The sequence below is a fragment of the Arachis ipaensis genome, chromosome B01 (genome assembly GCF_000816755.2).
Source record: "Arachis ipaensis cultivar K30076 chromosome B01, Araip1.1, whole genome shotgun sequence".
NCBI classification, from domain to species: Eukaryota; Viridiplantae; Streptophyta; class Magnoliopsida; order Fabales; family Fabaceae; genus Arachis; species Arachis ipaensis.
The window spans coordinates 57,615,464-57,632,776 of NC_029785.2; positions in this window are offsets into that span (position 1 = coordinate 57,615,464).

A 17,313-nucleotide genomic window follows, 5' to 3' on the forward strand; every position below is an offset into this window, starting at 1 on the left:
TCATATATATATATATATATAGCCAAACCTTAGATAATGATAAAGCACTTTTATAGTTGAGATAGGAGAGAAAAACATGTTATAAACTTGCAAGACAATTAATAATTTAAGCAGAGATATATGTTAATGAGCTATTGAACCCTCACTGGATTTTGTGTTTACTCTCTAGTCACTCAGTGTTTATTGGGTTAATCACTCTATTCTTCTTTTTATCCTTGCTTTCTATAACTTTGTTCTTCATCTAACCAATCAACAATTATAAAATATAGACATACAAAAAATCATGAGGTCTTTAGTTAAGGTTGTAATGGGGCCAAAGTAAAGGTAAGGGTATATGTATAAGGCTAAGTGAGCTAATAAGTGAATCCTTAATTAGTCTAAGATCTCACCTAACATACATACTTTCTAAAGCAGAGCTTCTTTACCTATTTTCCCATATTTTCCCACTTTTGATGTTACATGCTCATGTTTCAATGTTTATTATTTTTATCCCATGTGAATTGCTTTATTTCACATTTGGGGAATTCTTTTGTGTCCCGTTTATTCAACTATTGAAAAATAACACTTTTTTTTAATGCACATGGTAATTCAATTATTTTGATTTTACATGAGCATGCTTCCTAAAACTTTTATTTTGAATTATTTTATTCTTTTCAACTTTTCTACCTTTTATTTTTATCATCCATGTTCCCAATAGGTTTTCCCACATTTAAACCATACATACTTCCGATCTTAAGCTAACCAAGGATTCAACTTGTGATTTTTATTTTGTCTTTCTGCTTAAGGCTAGTAATGTGGCTGATAGAATAAAAGGAGATTTAAAGGCTCAAGGGGGCTAACAAGGATGATGTAAAGGGTAGGCTATTTTGGGATAAGTGAGCTAAAATCAAATAATGGCCTCAATCACTCTCTTGGTATGTATTTCTATTCTATAATTGGACATATAGATTAAAATAAAATAAAGAACATCAGAATAAAAAAAAAGAAGGGCGGAACACACGGGAATAAAATATTATGGTTTGAATGTAACCATACAATTAAGCTCAAAACTCACAGGCTGTGTGTTCTCTAGCTCAAAAATCATTTATCACTTATGTATGTCATGCAGGTTTAGTTAAAAATTCCCATTATTCTCAATGTAAAACTTATATTGAATGGCTTTAAAGTTCTAGTGTTTCTCCTTGATGAAATGTTGTTAACTAACTAACATGTAATGCTATATATACAAGGTGTGTGGATTATTTCTATTATGTTCAAGTTCCTAGTTTACTTCCTTTTTATATTTTCAATTTAAACTAAGCTATCTTATGCTAAAAAGGGTAAACTATACTAATTAATCCACAATTTCTATAACTAATAAGTTTGAATTGCAACTAAAACTAAATGGCTAAAATATGAACTAAAGTGCAATATAGAATAAATACATAAAAATAGCAATATATATAAGTACTGAGAAAAATAAAAATAAAAAGAAAAATACAGAAAAGTAGCAAAATAAATGAAAAGAGTATGTAGTGGTTCACCAAAAAAAAAAGAACGCTAGAGATGGCGACCTCCCTACACTTAAAATGTAGCATCGTCCCCGATGCTCACTCAAGCAGGGTGTGAAGGGGTGTCATCACTGGAAGGGTGGGTAGCTGGGGTCTCTGTGGTGGTGGTCTGAGGATCAGCCTGCTGCAGAGAAAATGCTGACTGGATAGGGATTTTAGGGTCTACAGCCTGAATCTGAGGTGGAACCTCCTGATGTGATGCTGCCTGCCGGGTGCCTGCCTACGCAACGTCGCTCTAGGGATGGGTCTCTGCCTCGTGAGCATCCGCCTCCTCCTCAGATGCCTTGGATTGTGTGTCAGGCTCGGAGGAGATGTCACCAGAGCATATCATCAGCTTCAGGTGCTCATAGCGTCGCTTGTTGCGACGCTCCATCTAGTCAAGCCGTCGAAACAGGCGGTGCACTAGATGATAGATGGGCTTTGGGGCAGGTGGAGGTGCAGTGGTGGTGGCAGGGGTAGCTGTGGAAGAAGAGGGGCCGGCAGATGGTGTTGCTGTGTCAGCAGTAGCAGTGATGAATGGAGGTCTGTAGCCCAAAGCCAGAAAGTTTCTGCTGTGAGGGATAATCTTCTTGCATTCTGCAGCAGGTGGCTTTTCATCAGCATCCCCCAAGGCACGTCAGCTCGACGGCCTAGCTGTGTAACCAGATAAGGAAAGGGAAGAGTGCCTCGGACGTGGACCCTGGCCATGTGGTACTGGATAAAGCGTGGCAGGTACAGGTCATTACCCTCCATCACACACCAAAGGAGAGTAATCATAGCGGCTGGTATCTCAGTCTCGTGAGTACTCGGCATAATGAAGTTGCTAAGTATCTGATGCCATAGCCGAGCCTCATCATTCAGGTTTCCGCTTGATTCCCTTTGGCATGGTGATGTTCTGACCCATAATCCAAGGAACGGTCGGGTCAAGGGCTATCCGGGCCTTGACTGCATCCCAATCAAATCGCATGAAGCGCATATCCTCCTCAGCTTTCTGATAACCATCCAGCTGATCAGTTTTAGGTAGAAGCTTCAGAACTTCTTCAATGGCCTCTTCAGTGACCAAAATCTGCTTCCCTCTAAGGTTCACTACATCTAGGGAGGTTTTGAAGTAATTGTAGTAGAATTTCCTAACCCAAGATGCATTGACCTCAGTCAGATTTCTCTCCAGAAAGAACCAGCCTCTTTGTTTGATCTGGTCAGAGGTGTATTGCTGAAGTTCTTCTGGGATCCTCAAAGTTCTCTCCAGGTATAGGTTCCTGGAGTTTGCAAACACCGGATACTTCAGTTCACAGTATCAGTTTGCAAACTTCACTAGATCAGTAGCAGGTATTAGCTGGTCGGCCTTCTCCTGCGGGGTAAAATTTTTCTCCCGCAAGGATTCATCGTGCATCATGTCTATGATGGACATAGAGGATTCTCCTCTTTTCCATTTGCCAGTAGTAGCCTTGCCTTTTCTTTTTCTCTGGCTGGCAGACATCCTGAAAAATAGAAAACCAGGATATAGTGAAAACAGGAAAACAAATAGGCAAATAATCAAAAGAAATACCAAGTGACAAAGGAGCAAAAAGGATAAGGAAAATGAGTTAAGTAAATGTGCATTAAGGATTGTATAGGAGTTAAAAGTCCGAAAAGGAGAATTTACAATCCAAAATGTAATTGAATTCATGTTAAATAGAGAAATTAACATCATGCCATGGTTAGAATGTTAAAAGAAAGTGAAAAACAGAAGAGATGTTTTGAAAGGTTAGTTTGGTTAAAATTGAAAAAGAGTTTAGTAAGTTAACATTAGTGAGTTAGTAAAAAGTGGTTAAAGTAAGTGGCATAATGAAAATAATCCAAGTAACAAGTATTCATAGTTAGAAGCTATAAGTAACTCATATCCAAATAAGGAAAACAGGGTGATGATGATTCAAATAGATATAGAAATAGCAAAAATTAGAATCAAACATCAAAAATGCAAATTATGAACCAGGAAATAAAAAAGAATAAGAAAGCTAGCCCTGGCATTCATGAATTGTTTTGGTTAAATCTAGTTGAAAACGCCGAAACCAAGACATGAATGGAAACATTTTACAGAAATTTGAGCAGTATTCCGGCTAAAATTGGATTGTCCCGGAAAATAAACAGCAACAGAATAGTTCATATGAATCAAAATTAAAGCTGCAATTACATATAAGGAATATAAACATGAAAATTCAGTGTACAGAGCAGCGAGAAACAAGAAAGTATAGCATATGAACATTACAATCATCACAGCAACAGCAGAATAAAACAAGAAATAGGAACAGTGCAATTAAACAGACCTAAATCCACTAACCACATCCTAGGCTACCTAACAACCTAAAATCCACTACAACATGCATATCTAACTAGCCTAAATATGAACAGAAACAGAAAAAAATATGAATTAACGACGAAGGATAGAAGGGTGGCGTTCGTCGGAACCTGGTAGGGGTAAGAGAGAGAGTGGGGCAGAGAGGTGGCTGGGGATGACGGCGGTGGCGTCCGGCGCGGCGGAAGAGGGTGGCGCGGCGGCGGTGGCTGGATCGCGTGGGGCACGCGGTCGCGTGGTTGGGGCGAAAAGGTGGTTGACGCGATCGCGTGGGTGACGCGATCGCGTGGAGGGCAAAAAGAGTAAATGATGCGATCGCCTGGGGCATGCGATCGTGTCGCTGGAAATTGTGCAAAACGCATGAATCCAACGTCGTTTCAGCGCAACTCTCTGTCTCCTTTTGGGGTGTTGTGCAATCCTATCCGACGCGATCGCGTTGCTCACGCTGTCGCGTGGGATTGGTATTGTGCAAGTGACGCGATCGCGTGAGTGATGCGATTGCGTGGGCATTTTGGGCTAAACGCACAATGGCCGCATGATTCCAGCCTAACTTTCTGGACGTTGGATCTTTACTCCGATCTCCAGGTCACGCGGTCGCGTGAATGACGCGGTCACGTGGGAAGTATTTTCGCAACTTGACGCGATCGCATGAGTGATGCAGTCGCGTCGCGCACCCTTTTTTTGTTTTTGTTTTTTTTATGCAGTATGCAGAATGCAATGATTAATATGAATGTGATGTAAAACTTCCAGGTTTAATATAATAAAATAAAGTAAAACTTGAAAACATATAAAACTAAATAAAAATTGAAAAAGAGACGATCATACCATGGTGGGTTGTGTGCCACCTAGCACTTTTAGTTAAAGTCCTTAAGTTGGACATTGGATGAGCTTCCTATTATGGCGGCTTATGCTTAAATTCATCCAGAAATCTCCACCAATGCTTGGAATTCCAATAGCCTCCGGGGTCCCAAACTAGGCATGTGAAGCTTCTGAATAGCTTCAAACAGATTGTCAGGATCCCGGGGTGACGAATGTCAGCATAGATTCCAGGATCCCAAACTTTGCTTTTAAATCCGCCTTCGTCTTGATCTATACTTTTCTATCTGGGCGGTTTAGAAATTAGATTCTCACCAGGATAACCAAATGTTTTCCGAGATCCATCCAATTGATCATGATGCCAATCCGTGTACTTCAAGTTGAAGCGTGGAACCTTATTGAACCTTGTACACCAGCTCTGAATACGAGCCATTTCCCTTTTACTCTTAAAGCCGCAGAGAGCTCTAAGCTGGTCATCTGTTTCAAGCAAACCATATTCAAGTGGAAAAATACAGTTAAAGGTTAAGGATTGTACCCACTTGAAGCTTGTATTGGGTGGTAATGGCCTTGGGATAGGTGGTTCCAGTGGTTCTGTGAGTTCTACTCCTTTGTGCTCTTCTGTGAAATTCTCCACTTCCTTGCAAGATTCTTCAAATGTATCCATGTCCTGATCTAAGCCATCTATGTCTTCCTCATCACTTAAGTCATAGACTGGAGGTTGAGAGAAATCTACCTCCATTTCACCTTCGTATAAACTTGGGGAAGATTCTTCGATCTCAGAGAATTCACTTGCGGATGCAAGTTCATAACTAGGAGAACTTGACTTGTGACTATCATCATCAAGGAAATTTGCTTCTTGGGTTATTTTGTCTATTTCTTCATGAAAGACTTGCTCTGGGGATTGCGCACAATCCTCCTTAGCATCAATTGTAACATCCTTGACAGAATGCTCCACAACTTTGGATTCCCATGGAGATTCAGCATCTCCTAAGTCTTCAACCAACTCTTCTTCTTCAATAATGACAGCTCCATCTACTTGTTCCAGTACGAAGCCATGCTCTGTCTTGTCCACTGGAGTTTCTAGTATCTCCTTCATACTGCGCTCTTTGTTAGATTATCCACATGGGGCTGTGGGATGTCCTTGAATGTTCGAACGTCTAGAAGATAATTGACTCACTGCTTGTTCCAGTTGATGAAGGGTTGTTTGAAGTCGACTTACTGTTTCCTTGAGGCGAACTTCTGATTCTCGGGGTGATAGATTTGGATATGGCACAGGGGGAAGTGGTGGTGTTTGGGAGTGATTGGATTGGAACTGGGGTAAATGAGGATCATACGGTGATCAATGGTGAAAAAGAGCTTGTGAGTGTGGTGGTTCGAAGTTATGTTGAGAGGATGGTCTATAAGCACAGGGTGGGGCTTGTTGGTAATTACAAGGTTGTCCACCACGTCTATTTGCTTGGTATGCATTGTAGAATGGTCTTTGTCCATGATATCTTGGAGGGTGTTATTGCCTAAAGGGTTGATCAGATCCTCTTGGCTCTATCCATCTTTGGTTGCTCTGACCTTGATGCATGTTCCTGTTATAACTTCCATTCCTTTCAATAACATTAGAACCAAACTCAAAGCAAAAGGCGTGAGAATTCATAGTAGCTAAAAAGAAATAAAGAAGGGAAAAATAAAGACAAATAAACAAGTAAAAGAAAAATATTTACAATAACCAATAATAAGGCACACGATTGCAGTTCTGCAAAAGTAAATAAAAAGGAATATTGAACCTGATAAAGAGATAATCCTGAAAGCGAATAAAATCCTAATTCTAAATCCTAATCCTGAAGAGAGAAGAGAGAGGAGAGAACCTCTCTCTAAACTAAATCTAAATCATGAAAACTAACTAAAGTGGTCACTCTCTCTTGAACGGATGCATTCTCTCACTTCATAACCTCTGGTCTATGCCTTCTGGACTTGGATTTGGGCCCAAAAAGGCTTCAGAATTCGCTGGGAGCGTTTTCTGCAATTTCTGGTGCGTGGCCTCTATCACGTGTCTGCGTGGGTCACGCGGTCGCGTCATTCGGAGTTGTTATTGCCATGCGGTCGCGTCAGTCATGCGACCGCATCATATGTATTCTGCATAAGGCGCGTGGTCGCGTCAGTCATGCGGCCGCGTCGCTGCTTCTTCGCTCTTGGCATGCGTCCGCGTCGTCCATGCGATCGCGTGGCTGCCAATTTCTTCACAAATTCCATTTTATGCTTTCCTTCCATTTTTGTATGTTTCCTTTCCATCCTTTAAGTCATTCCTGCCTTAGAAGATCTGAAACTACTCAACACACTAATCACGGCATCGAATGGAAATAAAGGTAATTAAAATAATTAATTTTAAAGCATAGGAAACATGTTTTTCACATACATCAAATAATAAGGAAGGGAAAGTAAAACCATGCAATTAATATGAATAAGTGGGTGAAGGATTGAATGAATCACTCAAACTAAGCACAAAATATATCATAAAATATGGGTTTATCAGTGTTGTGATGAGCGGATAATTTATACGCTTTTTGGCATTGTTTTTACATAGTTTTTAGTAGGATGTAATTAGTTTTTAGTATATTTTTATTAGTTTTTAAATAAAAATCACATTTCTGGACTTTACTATGAGTTTGTGTATTTTTCTATGATTTCAGGTATTTTTTGGCTGAAAATTGATGGACCTGAGCAAAAATCTGATTCAGAGGCTGAAAAAGGACTGCAGATGCTGTTGGATTCTGACCTCCCTACACTCAAAGTGGATTTTCTGGAGCTACAGGAGTCCAAATGGCGCGCTCTCAATTGCGTTGAAAAGTAGACATCCAAGGCTTTCCAGCAATATATAATAGTCCATACTTTTTTCGAGTTTAGATGACGCAAACTGGCGTTCAACACTAGTTCTCTGTCCTATTCTGGCGTTAAACGCCAGAAACAAGTTACAAGTTGGAGTTAAACGCCCAAAATAGGTTACAACCTGGCGTTTAACTCCAGAAACAGCCTAGGTACGTGTAAAGCTCAAGTCTCAGCCCCAGCACATACCAAGTGGGCCCCGGAAGTAGATTTTTGCACTATCTATCATAGTTTACTCATTTTCTGTAAACCTAGGTTACTAGTTTAGTATCTAAACAACTTTTAGAGATTTATTTTGTACCTTATGACATTTTCATGTTTTACATTGTATCTCTACGGCATGAGTCTCTAAACTCCATGATTGGGGGTGAGGAGCTCTGCTATGTCTCGATGAATTAATACAATTACTTCTATTTTCTATTCAATCACGCTTGTTTTTGTTCTAAGATACTCGCTTATACTCAACCGTGATGAATGTGATGATCCGTGACACTCATCATCATTCTCAACCTATGAAGGCGTGCCTGACAACCACCCCCGTTCTACCTTAGATTGAGTGTGTATCTCTTAGCCTCTTGGTTCATGATCTGAGTCTTCGTGGTATAGGCTAGAATTATTGGCGGCCATTCCTGAGAACCGGAAAGTCTAAACCTTGTATGTGGTATTCCGAGTAGGATCTGGGATGGGATGACTGTGACAAGCTTCAAACTCACGAGTGTTGGGCATAGTGACAGACGCAAAAGGATCAATGGATCCTATTCCAACATGAGTGAGAACCGACAGATGATTAGCTGTGCGGTGACAACGCATTTGGACCATTTTCACTGAGAGGACGGATGGTAGCCATTGACAACGGTGATCCACCAACATACAGCTTGCCATGGAAGGAGACCTGTGTGCGTGAAGAAGAAGACAGTAGGAAAGTAGAGATTCAGAAGACAGAGCATCTCCAGATCCTCAATCTGTTCTCCATTACTGCATAACAAGTATTATTTATTTTATGGTATTTACTCTTCATAAATATAATCACTCTTATCATTGATTTCTTGACTAAGAATTAAAAAATAGCCATAGCTTGCTTCAAGCCGACAATCTCCGTGGGATCGACCCTTACTCACGTAAGGTATTACTTAGATGACCCAGTGTACTTGCTGGTTAGTTGTGCAGAATTGCAAAAGTGTGATTGTGATTTCGTGCACCAGAGTGCTTCGATTTGAAGAACATCATAGAAAAATTGGTAAGAGAGGGGAGACTAGATCGGTACTTAGCCAATAAATCAGATGAGCTAAGAAAAAGAAGAAGGGACGAATAGGTCGGACAAACTGAAAGACCACCTCGTACCCCAGAGAGACATGTCCACATGATACATGGAGGATTTGCGGGAGGAGGAATCTCCAAATCATCTCGCAAAAGACATCTGAAGTAAGTATATCATGTTGAAGGAGGAGAAGGAGCACCTGAACTCCCCACTATCACCTTCACCAAAGAGGACGCAGCTGGCGTCATCTCAGGACATGACGACCCCATGGTCATCACTATTATATTAGCCAACACTAATCTCCACCGCATGTTGGTAGACCAGGGAAGCTCGGCTGACATACTGTTCAAAACCGCCTTCGACAAACTCGGCCTAGATGAAAAAGAGCTCAGAGCATATCCGAACAGCCTATTCAGGTTGGGAGACACTCCGATCCAACCACTTGGATACATCTCCTTGCACACAACCTTCGAAAAAGGAAATCGATCAAGGACACTCAACATAGACTACATCGTGGTCGACGTAAGTACGGCCTACAATGCCCTGATAGGTCGGACAACGCTGAATCAACTCGGCGCAGTAGTCTTGACTCCATATCTATGCATGAAGTTCCTAACTACAGAAGGGATCGCTACGATAAGAGCAGACCAGAAGACAGCGCGCCGCTGTTACCACGAGAGTCTAAACCTAAGGGGCAAAGGAGAAGGAATCCACACCATTGAACTCGGGATAGTTCGAGGGCGGGAAGAACTTCATCCACAACCTGAAGGCGAGACAGAAACAGTCCAAATCGGAGATACTTCAGAAAAAACAACTAATATTGGCACAATCCTAAAAGGAGACGTAAAGGAGTCCCTCATACAGTTCTTAAGAGATAATGTCGACCTCTTCGCATGGAAGGCCGCAGACATGCCTGGTATAGACCCTAAGTTAATGTGCCACAAGTTGGCAGTTTACCCAGTATCTCGGCCAGTACAGCAGAGACGACGAAAGCTCAGACCAGAAAGATCCCAAGCTGTGGAAGAGCAGGTACAAGCTCTACAGGAGGCAGGATTCATAAGAGAAGTCAAGTACCCACTATGGCTAGCTAACGTCATCTTGGTGAAAAAATTAAATGGGAAGTGGCGGATGTGCACCGACTACACCGATCTCAACAAAGCCTGCCCAAAAGATCCTTATCCAATCCCAGGTATCGACGCTCTGGTGGATGCCTCCTCTCGATACAAATACCTCTCGTTTATGGACGCCTATTCGGGATACAATCAAATCCCAATGTACCCACCTGATCAAGAAAAAACCTCATTCTTAACCCCGAAAGCAAACTACTGCTACATCGTCATGCCGTTCGGACTTAAAAATACAAGAGCCACTTATCAAAGATTAATGAATAAAGTCTTCGCAGACCACATTGGGAAAGTCATGGAAGTCTACATGGACGACATGCTGATAAAGACACAAAGTGAAGAATCGTTACTGTCCGACCTCACCCAAGTATTCGACACTATAAGAGGGCATGGCATGCGACTTAACCGTGCAAAATGCACCTTCACAGTAGAAGCTGGCAAATTCCTGGGTTTAATGCTCACACAAAGATGAATCAAGGCAAATCCGGATAAATGCCGGGCCATACTCGACATGAAAAGTCTGACTTGTGTCAAAGAGGTACAACAACTCAATGGAAGATTGGCAGCCTTGTCCAGATTTCTAGCTGGATCAGCAATAAGATCTCTCTCCTTCTACGCCACTCTAAAGAAGGGGAAGAGGTTTGAATGGACAACAGAGTGCGAGCAGGCCTTCCAAGATTTCAAAAGGTTCCTGGGACAACCACCTATCTTAACTCGGTGATGCACGAAAAATTTGTATCTCAATAAATCTCCCTTCGGCAAGTGTACCGAAGTTGTCGTCAAGTAAAAACTCACAATAGAGTGAGGTCGAATCCCACAGGGGGTTTGAATAGTTTCTCTTCCAAGATAACTACTCAATTGGATGAAGATCGAAAGCTTTCAAGTAAAATCAAGAGGAAAGATAGAAGAAGAACAATGAAACTTAGTATTGATCCATCAAATTACAACAGAGCTCCCTAACCCAATGAAAGGGGTTTAGTTGTTCATAGCTCTTGAAAATGAAAGTAAAGATGGAGAATACATCATAAAACTAGAAATTGAAAAGAAAGTAAATACAGAGTGTGGTTCTTCAGCCTCCAGAACTCCTTTACAATTCAAAGTTACTCCTATATATACTACTCTTCTCAGCTTCTAGTTTACTCTTCAAGTCTTGGGCCTTTGGATCTTGAGTTTGAAGCAGTTCTTTTCTTCATTTGGGCTTGGCTTTACTTGCAGAGAGAAAGTGCTAAGTGAATAAAGACTTCAGCTCAGGACGTTAGGGGTGTTAATATTTAGTGAGAATATAAGTTTGAGAACGTTAGTGACACTTAACATTGTCACTAACGTTCCAATGCACCCCTTTGCCTTATGTTAAAACCCACGTTAACTAGGTTAACGTGGCTTTTAACGTTGCCTTGTTAGTCCTTCGAGAACGTTAGTGACACTCAACATTGTCACTAACGTTCCAATGTGCCCCTGGGTCTCACGTTAGAGTCCACGTTAACTAGGTTAACGTGGCTTCTAACGTGGGCCTTGCCAACCTTCGAGAACGTTAGTGACACTCAACATTGTCACTAACGTTGGGATGGCTAAAAGATGGCCACGTTAGAAGCCACGTTAACCTAGTTAACGTGGGCTTTAACGTGAAACAAGAAGGGGCACACTGGAACGTTAGTGACAATGTTGAGTGTCACTAACGTTGGCTCATCTTTCATTTCTCATCGTTAGCTTCCACGTTAACCAAGTTAACGTGGAGGTTAACGTGACTCTTGGGGGTTGTGTGGTTGCTTCAACGTTAGTGACAATGTTGAGTGTCACTAACATTGTCGACAACTCTTCATCCTCTACGTTAATTCCCACGTTAACCAAGTTAACGTGGGATTTAACGTGGTACTTAGCACCATAGGCCAACATTAGTGACAATGTTGAGTGTCACTAACGTTGGCTTCTCTCCCTCCCCCTTAACGTTAGAGGCCACGTTAACTAGGTTAACGTGGCTTCTAACGTGGCCACTTATGAGTGATTGCCAACGTTAGTGACAATGTTAAGTGTCACTAACGTTGGCTCAACTTCTCTTCTCCACGTTAGAGTTCACGTTAACTTAGTTAACGTGACTCTCTAACGTGGGCATTGATGGATTTTTTTGAGAGTGTCATTGGCAATCACTTTTCTCATTTAACCTTGCAAGTTACCTCCCTTTCCTTGCTTCCTTTGGTCCTGAAGTCAAGCAATAAAGTGCATCAAAGCTCTAGTCCATGTCATGAGTAATGCAACATAATATTTGTCACTAAACTTATGCAAAATCCTCATGAAATCATGTAAAATTCACAATGTGTGCTTGAGTCAAGGCATAAGTGAATATTTACCCAAAACTAGCTTCTTTCCTAAAGAAATGCATGAAACTAACCTAAAAACAGTAAAAAAAAGGTCAGTGAAACTGGCCAAGATGCCCTGGCATTACAACACCAAACTTAAAGCTTGCTTGTCCCTAAGCAAGTACTGGAACAAGAGAATGATGAATGGAATATCCAGAGGAATGAGTCATTCTTGTGGAAGTCATATTACTGATTTTATGGTGGTTTCATGCATAGCAACTTAGGTTCATTCCATTACTGGCTTTCAGACCTTTATCATGTCCCTAAACACTTACTTTGTTTATATCTCATGAGACTTTTATTCATTGATCCTTTTATTGTTGTTTCAAGGGTTATTTGTGTTATTTAGGCTAAGTGCTCTGTAAGGGGGCAACTCTTTAAGATAAGCTTTCAGCCAACACTCCCGAACCAGTTGGTTCAAGGTGCTAGGTGTTGAAGCACCCCTAAGGACTTACTCCCTCAAGTCTCTCCCCCATACATATGCACCACAGGCATATAGTTTATTTATTTTCTTTTCTTGAGACCTTGGTGTCCAGCACCTCTTTGGGTTACTAAATGCTCTGTAATGAGGGTTACTCTTGATAGTGGATTTTCAGCTGATAATCCCGGGTTAGTTAACCCAAGTTACCAAGTGATAAAGCACCCCTAAGAGCTTATTCATCCAAGTAGATCCCTCACACAGGGGCACCACAGACACTTTCCTCAAGCTTAAAACCATTGATGCCTAGCCTTATTGCTTACTCTTTTTCTTTTGTTTTTCACTTCCATTGTTCTTTCCCTTTTCTCTTATTATGATCTTGTTATTAACTTAGTCTCATGAGTGTATCCAAAGCAAAGTATTCAGGATAGATAGTTGTCCTCCTAGCCTTTGAGGTTGGGTTGCCTCCCAACAGAGCGCTCTTTTATCGTCGCTAGCTCGACGAGTTCTTAATTATTTGAGATGGTACTTTACTCTGGGGTCTTCCCCCATGTTGCCCAGATAATGCTTGAGTCTTTGTCCATTCACTATAAAAGTCCTCTTTGAGCCTTCATCCGTGATTTCGATATGGCCATATGGTGACACTTTTGTAACCAAGAAAGGTCCGGACCACCTTGACTTGAGTTTCCCTGGGAACAGCCTTAATTTAGAATTGTAGAGGAGTACTTGCTGCCCTTTTTCGAAACTCCTGGGTGCCAAGTGCATGTCATATTTTCTTTTTGCCTTCTCTTTATACATCTTAGTGTTTTCATAGGCTTGTGACCTGAATTCCTCCATCTCTTGCAGCTGCAAGATTCTTTTTGCACCAGCAGCAATGCTGTCAAAATTTAGTATCTTGGTAGCCCAAAGAGCTTTATGTTCCAGCTCCAGTGGTAACTGATAAGCTTTCCCGTAGACTAATTGATATGGAGACATTCCAAGTGGGGTTTTGAATGCTGTTCTGTAGGCCCACTGCAACAGTAAGATCCACCTTATTAGTCTTGGCTTCGATTCTTGCTTGGCAAACAAATATTTAAGTGCTGTGTGATCTGTAAAAACGATCACTTTAGCACCAATGAGGTATGATCTAAATTTGTCAAATGTAAAAACTATTGCTAGCAATTCCTTTTCAGTAGTGGTATAATTTCTTTGAGTTTCATTAAGGACTTTGCTAGCATAGTATATCACACGAACTAGGTTATCTTTCCTTTGTCCTAACACTGCCCCAACTGCAAAATCAGATGTATCGCACATCAATTCAAATGGTAAATTCCAATCAGGTGGGGAAATGATAGGAGCAGAGGATAACCTCTTTTTCAAATGTGTAAATGCTAGCATGCAGGTTTCATCAAAGATGAATGGTGTATCAGACACAAGGAGATTGCTTAAGGGCTTGGCTATCTTTGAAAAATCTTTAATAAATCTTCTGTAAAAACCAGCATGCTCTAAAAAACTTCTAATTGCCTTGACATCATTGGGTGGGGGTAGTTTTTCAATAAGTTCCACTTTATCTCTATCAACCTCAATGCCTTGGCGAGAGACTTTGTGACCAAGGACTATTCCCCCTGTCACCATGAAGTGGCATTTTTCCCAGTTCAAGACCAAATTGGTCTCTTGGCACCTTTTCAATACCAAGGCGAGGTGATATAGGCAACTAGGAAAAGAATCTCCGAATACCGAGAAATCATCCATAAAAACTTCAATGAATTTTTCTATCATATCTGAAAAGATAGAAAGCATGCAGCGTTGGAAAGTTGCAGGGGCATTACACAACCCAAATGGCATGCGCCTATAGGCAAACACTCCATACGGACAGGTAAATGAAGTTTTCTCTTGGTCTCTTGGATCAACCACTATTTGGTTGTATCCTGAATAACCGTCGAGAAAACAATAATAAGCGTGCCCTGCAAGTCTTTCCAACATCTGATCCATGAATGGAAGGGGAAAATGGTCCTTTCGTGTAGCCTCATTGAGCTTCCTGTAGTCTATGCACATCCGCCATCCTGTGACGGTCCTTGTAGGTATGAGCTCGTTCTTCTCATTGGTAACCACAGTGAGCCCTCCCTTCTTCGGTACGACATGTATGGGGCTAACCCAAGGGTTGTCCGAAATTGGGTATATGACTCCTCCTTGCCAAAGCTTCATAACCTCTTTCTGCACCACTTCCTTCATGATTGGGTTCAGCCTTCTTTGGGATTGAATGGATGGCTTGGCGTCATCTTCCAACAGTATTTTATGCATGCATATGGCTGAACTGATTCCCTTCAAGTCAGCAAGGGTCCATCCAATGGCATCCTTATGCTCCCGCAGCACCTTGAGTAGCTCGTCCTCTTGATCTTGACTGAGGGATGAATTTATGATCACTGGGTAGTTTTCATTTTTTCCTAGATATGCATATTTGAGAGTGGGTGGCAGTGCTTTGAGTTCAAGTTTGGGTGCTTCTGATTTTTCGCTCCCTTCCTTTGGTGCATCTGGTATATGTGTTTCTGTTGTAGCTACCTCTTCATTTGATTCAGATTCTTCCTCCACCAATCTCTCGTTCTCTTCAGGTTCATCTTCTTCAAAATTCTCATGCACTTCATCCTCAAGTTCATCTAACCTCATGCATTCCCCCAATTATTCTGGTGGATAACTCATGGCCTTGAACACATTAAATGTCATCTTTTCATTGTGTAATCTAAGGGTGAGGTCACCCTTTTGAACATCAATGACAGCTCCAGCAGTAGCCAAGAATGACCTTCCCAAAATGATGGAGGTTTTGGCGTCTTCCTGCATGTCCAGCACCACAAAATCTGCTGGGAATATGAAATCTCCTACTTTTACTAGCAAATCCTCCACTATCCTGTGAGGGAATTTGAACGATCGGTCTGCCAGTTGTAGAGCCATTTTTGTTGGTTTAGCCTCCTCAATTTTCATCTTTCTCATCATAGCTACTGACATCAAATTGATGCTGGCCCCTAAGTCACAAAGAGCCTTTTCTACTGTGATTTTTCCTATAATGCAAGGGATCTGAAAACTCCCAGGATCCTTCAGTTTCTGAGGTAGTTTATGCTGAATGATAGCACTGCACTCTTCAGTTAGTATCACAGTCTCATTGTTCTTCCAGCTTCTTTTCTTAGTCATTAGCTCCTTCAAAAACTTGGCATAAAGTGGCATTTGTTCTATGGCTTCAGCAAATGGTATGTTGATTTGTAGCTTCTTGAAGATTTCCAAAAATCTCAATCACTGGTTGTCATCTTCTTTTTTCTTCAATAGCTGGGGGTATGGAGCTCTTGAGATGTTGAGTTGGGGTATCCTTTTCTCTTTCTGCAAACTTGGCATGGGGGGTTGCATTCCATCTTGCTCCTCTTCCTTTTCAATTGAGCTTTCTTCTAGTGGTTTTTGGGGATGTTCCTTCAGTTCCTTTCCACTCCTAAGTGTGATAGCTTGACACTCCTCCCTTTTGCTTGAATGGGTATCATAGCGAAAATTGTGGTTCAGAAGCTGCTTAAAAAGATAGCTGATTTGTGTCTCCAGTTTTGTGATGGCAGCATTTTGATTCTGCATGTTTGACTGCACTTCCTCTCTGAATGCTTTACTGTCTTGAATGTCTCTGCATATTCCTTCAATGAATGTTTCAATCTTAGAGAGCTTGTCATCAAATGATGAGTGGTTCAGAGCAGATGTGCTATTTTAGTTTTGATAAGTATGTGGAGAAGTGTCGTTGTGGGGGTGTTGAGATGTCCTCTGGGTGAATTGTTGGTGAGCTGCATTGTTGTTAGAGTTGTAACGTCTCTGGTCTTGGTTTTGCTCACTTCCCCACCCAAAGTTCGGGTGATTTCTCCATCCAGGGTTGTAAGTCTTGGAGTATGGATCATAGTTTTTCCTTGGTGAATTCCCAATGTAGTTGGCTTGCTCCTGACTCCCTTCTGCTTCTTGGTTTACTCCTTCTTGTGTTGTTGATGAAGTGGAGATTGCTGCTACTTGGTTCATCTCCATCTTCTTGGTGAGGTCAGTCAGCTGCTGAGTAATGAGCTTGTTTTGGGCCAACAGAGCATCTACATTGTTTAGCTCCATCACTCCTCTTGTGTTCGCTCTTTCGGAAGCATAGAAGTAGTCATTTTCTGCTACTGTTTCAATAATTAGAGATGGGGAGTTCATTGGGCTTAGGAGATGTTGCAATTCTCCGGATCAAGTTTATTTTCATCTCTTCCTCAATCAATATACTCATTGATCTCCTTGGCAATCTTAAGTGATTGAATTGCAATTTCTTGCAATTCAATCTCTCAAATCTTCATCAATAGCCAATTCCTTGGTCAATTGCTCATGAGAAGAGATGAAGTATGGTCACTGATTATACCACATGCATTTCCCAAACCAAGTATTGAGAGGGTTACAGTCACATACCCATCCAAACCCAATTTGGTCCAGCATGAGAAAGCATTTCTAGCTTGATCTCTTCATTCCTCTTCCAAGGTTCAAAAGAGATCCAAGTTTGAATAGCTTCTCTTCCAAGATAACTACTCAATTGGATGAAGATCGAAAGCTTTCAAGTAAAATCAAGAGGAAAGATAGAAGAAGAACAATGAAAAT